This window comes from Arvicola amphibius, chromosome 1, assembly GCF_903992535.2.
Source record: "Arvicola amphibius chromosome 1, mArvAmp1.2, whole genome shotgun sequence".
NCBI lineage: Eukaryota > Metazoa > Chordata > Mammalia > Rodentia > Cricetidae > Arvicola > Arvicola amphibius.
This window is the reverse complement of record NC_052047.1, coordinates 116,513,901-116,526,361: the sequence shown is the minus strand read 5'-3', so window position 1 is coordinate 116,526,361 and position 12,461 is coordinate 116,513,901.

The following is a 12,461-nucleotide window of genomic DNA, read 5'->3' as shown; positions in this document are numbered from 1 at the left end:
AGAATTTCTTTGAATATAAAAGAAACTGCACATTTCTGGTTATGCTGAATAGGCAGGAAATTATCCACATGAAAATTTTGAATAAGTTGCTCCATATATTAAAACTGAAGTAAAATACTATATTTGGAATTTGGAAAATTTAAATTTCAGATTACATCTTTTACTTCCTTTCAGAGGAGCACAGATATCTTTCCAGCCTGGGTCTATATCATAACATAAATTCAGAAACCTTTCCAAGTATAACTTTTGTATGTGATTTATAAAACCTGATATATGTCCAAATTCTCTCTACATTAAAGTTATTCAATTTACTCTAATGGTTCTTGTCCTAGAGTTATGTCTATTCATAGCTACAACACCTGTGAGTCATTTGCTTAAAGAACAGTGCTTATTAATTTTCAGCATTAATGTCTTGGACTTAGGGGGGAAAGCTTTGGAATACTTTAAGCTATTCTAAAGTTGCTATATTTCATAGTAGAATATTATAAAGTTAGAAGATGATTAGGATGAATAAAACATTACTCACACACATAAAGAATGATGTTTCAACATGGCACACTATTGGCCAGCCTCTGACCTCTGATCATTCTTCTCTTTTATTAATTGTTCTCAAAAACACCTGCATTAAAAAAAAAAACAAACTTCTTGTTGAATCATACCACAACACTGATATTAGGTATTATCAAATTATGGCCACTTTGGAAAACCAAACTTCAAGAAGTTAGGTTTGGCCAAAATGGTCTTTAGCCTCTGCCTTGGGGCATTCATTTCATTTTCCCTAATCCTAAGAATAAACTTTTGTTGTACAGTAATGGCTTGAGATGTATTTTTGAGGCTACTCTGGCTCATGAGGATGCCAATCTCAACTAGCACCTCTAGCTAGGAACTCATCAGGTGCTTTATTTCTCATTTCAGTCTCTCTGAAGTGTAGTAATGCATTCTGTTCTAAACCAGAGTGTAGAAGGGGAGAGGAGAGGAAGGGAAGGAAGTGGACAAAAATATATAGCTCAACAAAAACAATAAAAAAGGAAACAGCGAACTCCACAGTGGTAGGACTGAGCCAGAGATCTAGGCTGGAGCAGGCCTGAGACAGTAAACCCACAGGAACAGGAAAGCCAGTGACCTAGACCAAAGCTGATGATTTCCAGCTTTTTTTTTTTAAAGAAACAACTGTGGTCTGGTAGGATACAAGGAATGCTCTCATTTTGTGTATTTGTTAAGGCTTTATTTGAATATGATATGAAATTTTTAGAGCAGGTTTTATGAGCTGCTGAGAAGAATGGTCACTCCCTACATGTTGGGTGAAATATTCTATATAGCTGCTAGGTCCAGTCAGTTTATGGCAAATTTATCTTGGAAGGTTCTTTGCTTATTTTTAGTTTGAAAGGTCTATCAGAATATTATAATACATTATCAAAGTCTCTCATATTATTGTCTTAGGACTTAATGTGGTTTTTATGTCTTTTAGTGTTTTTAGGGCTCCAATATTAAATGTCTGAGTATTTGCAATTGTTATATCTTCTTGATGGATTGTTCCCTTAACATGTAGTGCCCTACTCATCTGTTTTGGTTAGTTTTGGTTTGAAAATATAAAAATAGCTTTGCTTATTTGCTTATGTTTTCTGTTTGCTTGATAATTTGATTTCCATCCTCTGATACTCAGTTGTTGGATGTCTTTGAGGGATAAGTGTTTTTTTAGAGACAATAGATAGTTGACTCTTGGTTGTTGGTTCTTGTTTTTGTTTGTTTAAACCCAGTAGGTTATTCTGAACTTTTTATTGGTGAGTTGTTGTAGACATTTATATTTAAGGTTATTACTGAAAAACGATTGTTATTTCCTAAGAATTTGTTGGATTATTGCTATATTTATTCCTTCTCTGCTTTAATTTTGGAGGTTTGCTGGTTTGTTGTGGAAGACACGGTTAATTTTTCCCAATTATTTGTTTATCTGTTTCCTTCGTGGAGTGTATATTTTAATGTGTTTGTCTTGAAATATCCTTATTTATCCGTTAATTTTGAAAGATAACTTTGTTTGGCATAGCATTCTTTGTTCACGCCTATTTACTTTCAGAGCTGGAATTATATTATCCCTTATTTTGCTGACCATTAGGGCTGTTGGAAGGTCTGAGGTTATCCTGACAGTTCTGCCTTTGTATGTGAGCTATCATTTTTCTCATACCACTTTTAGTATTGTTTCTTTTATTTGTATTTTTGACATCTTGATTATGTGTCTTACAGAGATTTTTCTCTGGTGATATCTATGTAGAGTTCTAAATATCTCTTCTATTTGTATATCTCTAGGTTTGGGAAGTTTTCTGCTCTAATTTCATTGAATGGTCTGTCTATTCCTTTTTTCCCAATGTGTTATTTTTATTGATTATTTGGGAATTTTCTACACTGCATCCCAATCACACTCAATTTCCATTACTCCCCGGTACACCCCCCACCCTTGGGCCTCCCTTCAAAAAAAATACCCCACCCCACCACATCCCCTGCTGGAAGCCTTCAACTATGCAATGCTATGCTTCAGTATCTTTGCAACAATTTTTAAGGACTCTCTTCAGTGACTTCCTGTCTGAACTGTTTCTTCCCCTACCCACCCACCCCTTGTGAGAGTATTGCCTCAGAAGCCTTCAATGTCTCTCATTCTTAATTTTGAGTTGGCAGTCATCGATACCGCTGCAAAAGAAGCTTCCCTCCTCAGAACAGCCAGTGGTAACACAGACTATGGAATTCAATATGACTTCAATTGTGCAGCAGCATGGATCACAGGTATCGACATGGTCTCCTGTGGCAGCCCTGATCATGAACATCAACATAGCCTCTGGAGGCTACAGATTATAGACACTAACAAGACCTCTGGTGGGAGCAGAGAACACAGACATCCACATGGCCTCCGGTGGCAACATTATCCTTTTTGGCTTTATCTCTGTTCCTCCTTCTACACTATGAATTTCCAGGTTTGGCCTCTTGAATGTAACCCAGAATTTTTAGAAGTGTTACTTGTGTTCCTATTTTTTAATTTAAATTTATTTATTTATTTTTAAACAATCTTTCCTCATTTTACATACCAATCCCAGATCCTACTCCCTCCCTCTTCCCATTCCTCCAACCTTCCCCCCATTTACTCCTCAGAAAGAATAAGGCTTCCCGTGGGGGGGGGGGTCAATGAAGTCTAGCACATCACTTTGAGGCAAGACCAAGGCCCTCTCCTCTACATCTAGGCTGAGCAAGATATCCCTCCAAAGAGAATGGGCTACAAAAAGCCAGTTCAAGCACTAGGGATAAATCCTGGTCCCATTGCCAGTGGTCCCAAACTGCCCCAGCCATACAAATGTCACCCAGATTCAGAGGGCCTAGTCTGGTCCTATGCTGATTCCCCTGTTCTCAGTCTGGAGTCAGTGAGCTTCCGTTAGCTCAGGTAAGCTGTTTCAGTGGGTATTCCCACTATGGTCTTGACCCCTTTGCTCATATTATTGCTCCTTTCTCTCTTAAACTGGACTTTGGGAGCTCAGTCCAGTGCCTCACTGTGGATCTCTGCATCTGTTTCCATAAGTTGTTTGATGAAGGTTCTATGATGACAATAAAAGTAGTCATCAATCTGATTACAGGACAAGGCCAGTTCAGGCACTCTTTCTACTATTGCTTAGGGTCTTAGCTGGGTTCATCCTTGTGGATTCCTGGGAATTTCTCTAGTGCTAGGTTTCTTGCTAGTCCTTCTCTGTTTTTACCCCAGCTCAACCATCCCATTCCTTCTAGTTCTCCTACCTCCTCTCCTTTTCCCCTCCTCCTCCCCTTCCATCTTTCCTTCTCCCCCCACCACCACATTCCCAATTTTCTCAGGAGATCTTGTCTATTTCCCTTCCCAGGAGAATCTATGAATGTTTCTCTCAGGGTTCTCCTTGTTACTTAGCATTCTCTGGGTTCATGGACTATAGGCTGGTTATCCTTTTCTTTACAGCTAGTATTCACCTATGAGTTGGTACATATCATGCTTATCTTTCCTGGTCTGAGTTACTTCATTCAAGATGGTTTCTTCTAGTTCCATCCATTTGCATGCAAGATGTCATTGTTTTTTTTTTTAAACCACTGAGTAGTACTCCATTGTGTACCACATTTTCTTTATCCATTCTTCAGTTGAGGGGCATCTAGGTTGGTTCCAGATTCTGGCTATTATGAATAATGCTGCTATGAACATAGTTGAACATATGTCCTTGTGGTATGAGTGTGCATCCTTTGGGTATAGGCCTAATAGTGGTATTGCTGGGTCTTGAGGTAGGTTGATTCCCAATTTTCTGAGAAACCTCCATATTGATCCAGCAATGAAGGAGCGTTCCCCTTACTCTGCAACCTCTCCAGCATAAGCTCTCAGTGCTCTTTATTATCTTAGCCATTCTGACTGGTATAAGATGGTATCTCAGAGTCATTTTGATTTGCATTTCCTTAATGGCTAAGGACATTGAACAATTTTCCTAAGTGTCTTTCAGCCATTTGAGATTCTTTTGTTGAGAATTTCTGTTTAGATCTATACCCTACTTTTAAAATTGGAATATTTGGCATTTTGATGTTTAGTTTCTTGAGTTCTTTATATATTTTGGAGATCAGTCCTCTGTCTGATGTGGGGTTGGTAAAGATCTTTTCCCATTCAGTAGGCTGATGTTTTGTTTTATCGACTGTGTCTTTTGTCTTATAGAAGCTTCTCAGTTTTAGGTGGTTCCATTTATTTATTGTTGCTCTCAGTGTCTGTGCTACAGGGATTATATTTAGGAAGTGGTCTCCTATGCCAATGTGTTCAAGGTTATTTCCCACTTTCTTTTCTATGAGGTTCAGTTATATTGAGGTCTTTGATCCATTTGAACTTGAGGTTTGTGCAAGGTGATAGATATGGATCTATTTGCATTCTTCTACATGCCAATATCCAGTTATGCTAACACCATTTGTTGAAGATGCTTTTTTTTCTATTGTATAATTTTAGCTTGTCAAAAATCAGGTGTTCATGGGTGTAAGGATTAACATCAGGGTCTTTGATTTGATTCCATTGGTCTTCCTGTCTGTTTTTATGCCAATACCAGGCTGTTTTCATTAATATATTAATTTTAATGGAGCTTGTTGTCAGGAATGATGATGCCTCCAGAAGTTCCTTTATTGTACAGGATTGTTTTGACTATCCTGGGTTTCTTGTTTTCCATATGAAGTTGATTATTATTCTTTCAAGGTCTATGAAGAATTGTGTTGGGATATTGATGGGGATTGCATTGAATCTGTAGATTGCTTTTGGTAAGATTGCCATTTTTATTATGTTGATTCTACCTATATAAAAGCATGGGAAATCTTTCCATTTTCTGATATCTTTTTCAATTTCTTTCTTCAAACTTAAAATTTTTGTTATACAGGTCTTTCACTTCTTTGGTTAATGTTACTCCAAGATATTTTATGTTATTTGTGGCTATTGTAAAGGGTGATGTTTCTCTGATTTCTTTCTTAGTTCCTTTATCATTTGTATTTAGGAGGGCTACTGATTCTTTGAGTTAATCTTGTTTCCTATCACATTACTGAAGGTGTTTATCAGCTGTAGGAATTTCCTTATAGAATTTTTGGAGTCCCTTATGTATAGTATCTTATCATCTATGAATAGTGAGAGTTTGACTTATTCCTTTCCAATTTGTTTCCCCTTGATCTATTTTTGTTGTCTTATTGCTCTAGCTAGAACTTGGAGTACTATATTGGATAGTTATGGAGAGAGTGGACAACCTTGTCTTCTTCCTGATTTTAGTGGAATAACTTTGAATTTCTCTCCATTTAATTTGATGTTGGCTGTTGACTTGCTGTATATATATATATATTTTTTTTTTGGTTTTTCGAGACAAGGTTTCTCTGCAGCTTTTTTAGAGCCTGTCCTGGAACTAGCTCTTGTAGACCAGGCTGGCCTCGAACTCACAGAGATCCGCCTGCCTCTGCCTCCCGAGTGCTGGGATTAAAGGCGTGCGTCACCACCGCCCGGCCTATTGGTTTTTTTTATTATGTTTAGACACATTCCTTGTATCCCTGATCACTCCAAGACCTTTGTCATGAAGGGGTGTTGGATGTTGTCAAATGTTTTTTCAGTACCTAATGAGATGATTATATTTTTTTTCTTTCAGTTTATTTATATGGTGGATCATAAGGATAGTTTTTTGTATGTTGAAACATCCCTGTATCTCTGGGATGAAGCCAACTTGATCAAGGTGGATGATTTTTTTATGTCCTCCTATATTCAGTTTGCCAGTATTTTGCTGAGTATTTCTGCATTAATGCTCATGAGGAAGATCGGTCTGTAATTCTCTCTCTTATTTGCATCTTTGTGTGGCTTGGCTATCAGGATAACTGTAAACTTGTAAGAAGAGTTTGGTAATGTTCCTTCTGTTTGTGTTGTGTGGGACAATTTGAGGGCTATAGGTGCTAGTTCTTCTTTGAGGTTCTGGTAGAATTCTGTGCTGAAATCATCAGGCCCTGGGCTTTTTTTAGTTAGGAGACTTTTGATGACTGCTTCTGTTTCCTTAGGGGTTGTAGATATATTTAAATTGTTCATCTGGTCTTGATTTAATTTTGGCAAGTGATATTTATCCAGAAATTTGTTCATTTTTTTAGATTTTCCAATTTTGTGAAGTATAGTTTTTTTGAAATATGACCTAATGATTCTCTGGATTTCCTCAGTGTCTGTTGTTATACCCCCTTTTTATTTCTGATTTTGTTCATTTGGATATTCTCTCTGTGTCTTTTGGTTAGTTTGGATAAAGATTTGTCTATTGTGTTGATTTTCTTAAAGAACCAACTCTTTGTCTTATTGATTCTTTGAATTGTTTCCTTTGTTTCTATTTTATTGAATTCAGCTTTCAATTTGATTATTTCCTGTCATCTACTCCTCCTGGGTGAGTCTGCTTCTTTTTGTTCTAGAGCTTTGCAGTGTGCTGTTAAGTTGCTAATGTGAGATTTCTCCACTTTCTTTATGTAGGCACTTAATGCTATGAACATTCCTCTTAGCATTGCTGTCATAGCATCCCATAGGTTTGGGTATGTTGTTCATTTATTTTCATTGAATTCTAGGAAGTCTTTTATTTCTTTCTTCATTTCTTCCTTGACCCAGGGGTGATTCAATTGAGCACTGTTCAATTTCCATGAGTTTGTAGACTTTCTGCAATTAGTGCTGTTGTTGAATTCTGACTTTAGGTTGTGGTGATCCAATAAGATACAATGTTTACTCCAATTTTTTTTATCTGTTGAGGTTTGCCTTGTTACTGAGTCTGAGTATGTGATCAATTTTAGAGAAGGTTCCATGAGGTGCTAAGAAAAAAGTATATTATTTTGTGTTCTATAGAAGTCTGTTAAGTCCATTTGAGTCGTGACATCTTTTAGCTCTCTTGGCTTTAAGAGATTTATTGATTTCTTCCAATTTTTTGTTTGTCTTTCTGCCATTTCTTTCAGGACATTTTTCATTTCTTCTTTAAGGGTCTCTATCATCTTCATAAAGTTATATTTAAGGTTGTTTTTTTCTGTTTCTTCTGGGTTAGGATATTCAGATCTTCTTTTGTATGACCACAGGGTTCTGGTGTTGCCATGTTGTATTTTAGATTGTTGAATTTATTCTTGCATTGATGCCTACTCATCTCTTCCTCCAACTGGTGAAGGGAGTGTCTTTGCCTCTTGTTCCAATCCTTGCAGTCGGTGCCTGTTTCTCAGAGATCCTTTCTAGGATCAATCTTTGTGGTTTCTGCCTGTGTCTTAGGGAACTGTTCTTGGTCTGCTTTGTGCAGTTGATATCTGTCTTTGTCTCAGGGAGCCACTGAGGTCTCCAGAAATGGGTGCGTTTGAGGATGGAGTGGGACGTAGAGATTACTGGGTCCAATGAGGAAGTGTTGAAGCAGCCTGCCTGTAGGGGGCTTGCCTGCTGGCTTGCTAGTACAGCTGAGTGAGTGGGTGAGGGTCCTGGTGTATTGCCTCGGGTCCTAGGGCCTTGAGACTGGGCTGTCCAGTTGGGGAGCTGGTCACTCATCTCTTGGTCCACTCTGTGCAGTCACAGTCTGTGCCTCAGAGTGCCGCTGAGGTCGCAGGGGATGGGAGGATGGGTTTTTTCTATTTTTTTTTTTATTATACATGCCTGACTGTATTATTGTCTTTACTTTGTACTTAACTATGAAATTAGGCTTTTTTTCTGGTGTGGTTTTTATTTGTTTGACCATTTCTTTCATTTTCATTATTTTTTTCAGTGTTTCTGTTTCTTTGCTGAGTTTTTATCCCATATTTTAGACTTTCTCCTCCAACTTACTTCTTCATTCACTTAGGAGACTTTCTTGTTGAGGTTTTAGATTTTCTTATTTCATGCATCTGTTCATTTGAGTCTTCTATATGGTCATTAATTCTCCTAAAATGTAAGACTTTGAATTCTTTTTCAGACATTTGTTATCTCTGTGATTTTGGATTCCATTATAAAAGAGTGGGAGGCTGGAAATGGCTCATAGTTAGTTAATTGTGTCATATTGTGCTTCTTGTTGTGCTATGTCCATTTGTGGAAATAATCTGTCTTCCAATTTTAACTTGCCTGTCTTCCAACTCTATTTGGTTATTTGGTTTTCTATGAGTATTCCTATATGGATGACCACATGAAGTTCAGCTATGGAGCCTGGTGAAGCTCAGTGTTAAATCCTCGGTGAGGACTCTGAATTTGTCTGGTCTTAGGTAGATGACAGCAGGGCCATGAGTAGGACTGCATCCTGATCACAGGGGCGACTACATGGAGTCAAAACCCTAGTCACATACTAACTCTGTGAACTCACTCAGGGTTCCCATGATGAACTCTGAACCAGCTGGGGACTAGAGTCAGAAACCAGATGTGCCTTGCCTGCCCCTCCCTCCTAATCTTCATCACTAGACTCCAAGTGCCTCCTTCCAGTCAGCTCTAGAGCTGTTGATGAAGTTGCAATCAGGCTGCATTTCTTAACTGCTTTTCGTAGTGTTTACTACTCCATCTCTGCTGAAAGTCCTAATGGACTCTACAGATTAAATAGTCCTACAATTTTGAGGTGCTCCTGGATTGGCTTGTCAGATGATGGCAGAAGCTGGCCTGCTCCATATACTAATTGAATGATTTACTGTAAATAGCCTCCATGTTCTCCAACACCATGTAGTTAGCCAAATGGAAGTGAAAGAGGACTGCCTCTAATGGGATGTGGAGGCAGCAACGAGCTGCTCAAATGGAGTGGTACTCACAGCATCTGCCGAATTAAGCAAGAAACACTTAAGGCTTCAAGCTCTTCTTATAGACTAACTGTTCTTGTGAAGGCACTGCCAGGACTCTTTCAGAAACGCTTCTGAAGGCTTTGTGATAAGATTTTTCTATGAGGAATGCCCCCAAGAGAGGAGATGGAGGGATTCCCTCTTCCCCACTCACTTCTTACAATGTTCTTCCTATTCGCATCCTTCTCCCAGTCCCTGCCTCTACCCTAAGACCCGATTGTTCCCAGAGGTGGACAGTTCTCTCCCTGATTGCCTCAGTGTGACGATTGAGTTCTCAAAGTCTTCTTGACAAGTGTGAGAATATTTCCCCTGTTCTAAACCTTCCCTCTTTCCTCATGCTTCCTCACTGCTATGTGAGAGAACCCCGGACTCAGATGTCTGGTGTCTCCTGCACACTCCTGGACTGCAGGGCTCTGAGGAGAAGGGTTGTTCACTAGGGAAAAGTTTTCATGTCACTCCATTTTTCTCTCTAGGGGATAGGGTGTGGGTTATATTTATTTATCCATTATTAGTCAACCAACCCAATATTCATTAATTTAATAATTTTTACCATAAATAACTTGAATCTTGTAATCTTTTTTATAAATTGTACATAGCCCAGCAGACACTTTATGAACTGTACATAGTTCAGACACTGACACTCCAGCTCAGAGGCTACATCCTCCCCTAGCTCTAGGTGTTTATATAAATTTGGGCGTGTGGACCACAGCAGATGGAGGATACATAGAGAAGACTCCTAAAAGGAAAGATTATTGGGTTGTCACCGCATCCCTGATTGAGATCCAAACACACATAAGATGAACCGGAATGTTCTTCTTAAGGCTAGAAAGTAGGATAAAGCCAAAGCAATGAGAATGCTATGTGAGTAACCAGAAATAACCTTGCCATCAGGAAGAAATGTCTCTTCCAGGGTAACATGACACTGGAAATAGGAAAAATCCCAAGTGACTAGGATATGTGTTCACTGTGGGAAATCAAGAAGGGTTGTATAAATATAACTCAGAGGTGTTTCAGGAACCCCTAGATACCTAATCGCAGAGCTGAAAATTTCCTTTGCACTTGAGAACAAGACATCAGTGTCTCCTCATTGCCCAGAAGTATGATTTACAAAGCAGAAACACACATATAGAGACACACACGGTGTTGTAGGAAATGTTCCTAAAACCACCCTGCAGCTTGAGATGCAAAGCCACTGTAAATCACTTCTAAATTGTGTTTACTTGTGGGAAACATGATATTTATTAACTATGTCATCCTAGAAACATGGGTAAGAACCATGAGCCTTAACAACAATCAACCCCCTTTCTAAAACTGCCAAGGTGCAATTGCCACAGTCCAAGTTAAACCTATCTTAAGTCTCTCGCAAGCCTCCAACCAGCTTTCTACAGGGCACGCGTTCCATTTAGGAGTGGTGTGGTTTCCTGGAAATTGTTACTATTCTTCCACTTGTAAAGACAGGAATGATAAGAATAATAAATTTTAAATGATCATAGTTCTTTGTACAGCTTTTCCCATGGATATTTGGTCCCTTATTTTAACTAATATATGACATGATAAATATTAAACCGCAGAAGCCCAAAGTTAAGTTGTCAAGTCTTACAGCTCTATTCTCACACTCATGAAACATTATATTTTGTATGTAAGCCCAAAAACTCACTGGACAGAACACAGAGAAAAGAACTGAGGTACTCCTACAGCAAGACAAGCCAGCTCCTAACTGACTTCCACGTGACCCTAAAAATGTAAGTGAACCCGGACAACACAATACAGTAGAGTCTTAGCTACTCCAGCTGACCCTTGTCTAAATTACTGACCCAACCCATGAGCAGATAAAAGGCTCAGTGCTAATCAATTCTATTTGTTTATTTTTAACACACATACATAAGACCAATAGAAATGTAGACCAAGTCAATCACAGTAAATCCTGGCCCATAGCATAGGCCTAACCTAATCAATGCATAAAGAAATTGGTTTAGGAGTGATCCAGTCAACAAGAACCTTTAGGCCTCCTGAGGAATACCACACCAAAACTGCTCTTCCTCACTCTGAATAGTGCATTGTGAGGTAAAGCTTAGAACTACTACAATCATTTGTCTAGTATAACACTAGTCAGATAGAGGAAGAAAGCATTATATGAGAAGCACAGAACACTGCAAAGACGTGGAGTCAGACCTCGAAAAAAGCCTCTACCAAATTACACAGAAATTCCTATTACCTGAAGACTTCCATAATTACATAAGGTATGAACCATCTAGGGTAGTTAGGCCACTTGCGTTATAATTCATGTTATTTGAGATTGGAAGCACTATTATTGATGTCATGCTATTAAAGATCTATGTAGTTTCCGTGCTCTCTCTTTTTATAATTTTGACAACTGCTAAGGATTCTTTTTAAAATATTTACTTTTTAAATTAAGTGTATACATGTGTGCTTATGCATGTGAGCAGTTCCCATGGAGTCCAGAAGAGGGCATCAGATGCCCTGGAATGTAAGATACAGGTAGTTGTGAGTTGCTTCAAGTTGGTGCTGGGAACAGAACTCAGGTCCTCTAGAAGAGCATCTCTCAAGCCCCATTTCCATGCTCTTTTTACCAAAGAATCTAAAGCAGACACAAAAGGGGAGTCACTATGTTTGAGATAGGGATTGACAGTCCAGAATCTTCAACGTGTCTTCTTAATTGTCTGCATTCATTTCCTGGGTCTACTGTAACAAAATGCGAATTTGAGTGTCTGAACACCAATAGAAACATACACTTTCATGCATGGTTCTTTAGGCCCGGAAATGGAAGCTAAGGTTTCTGTAGGCTTCAAGCCTGCAGGGAATGTTTGTTTTCTTCTTCCTGGACTCTGTAGGTTTGCCGGCATTTCCAGTATTCTCTGGCTTATGGATGTTTCACGCTAATCCTCTTCACATGGCAACCTCCTGTGTTTCCTCACTGTGTCCTTTTGTGCATATCTGTGTCCAAATCTCCCCTCTGTTTCAGGATGCCAATAATACTGGACCCTTGAGTAATTATCTCAACTAATAACTAATGACCACAGCTTAACACAACACTTAGTCACCTCTTTAGTGACCCAAATTCTAAATGAAACCACCTTCTGAGGTACTAGGTATTAAAACTTCAGCATATCTTTTAAGGAGTGGTGTTATGCAGCTTTATAATACGTCACTACCCACGAGCAGCACCTGAC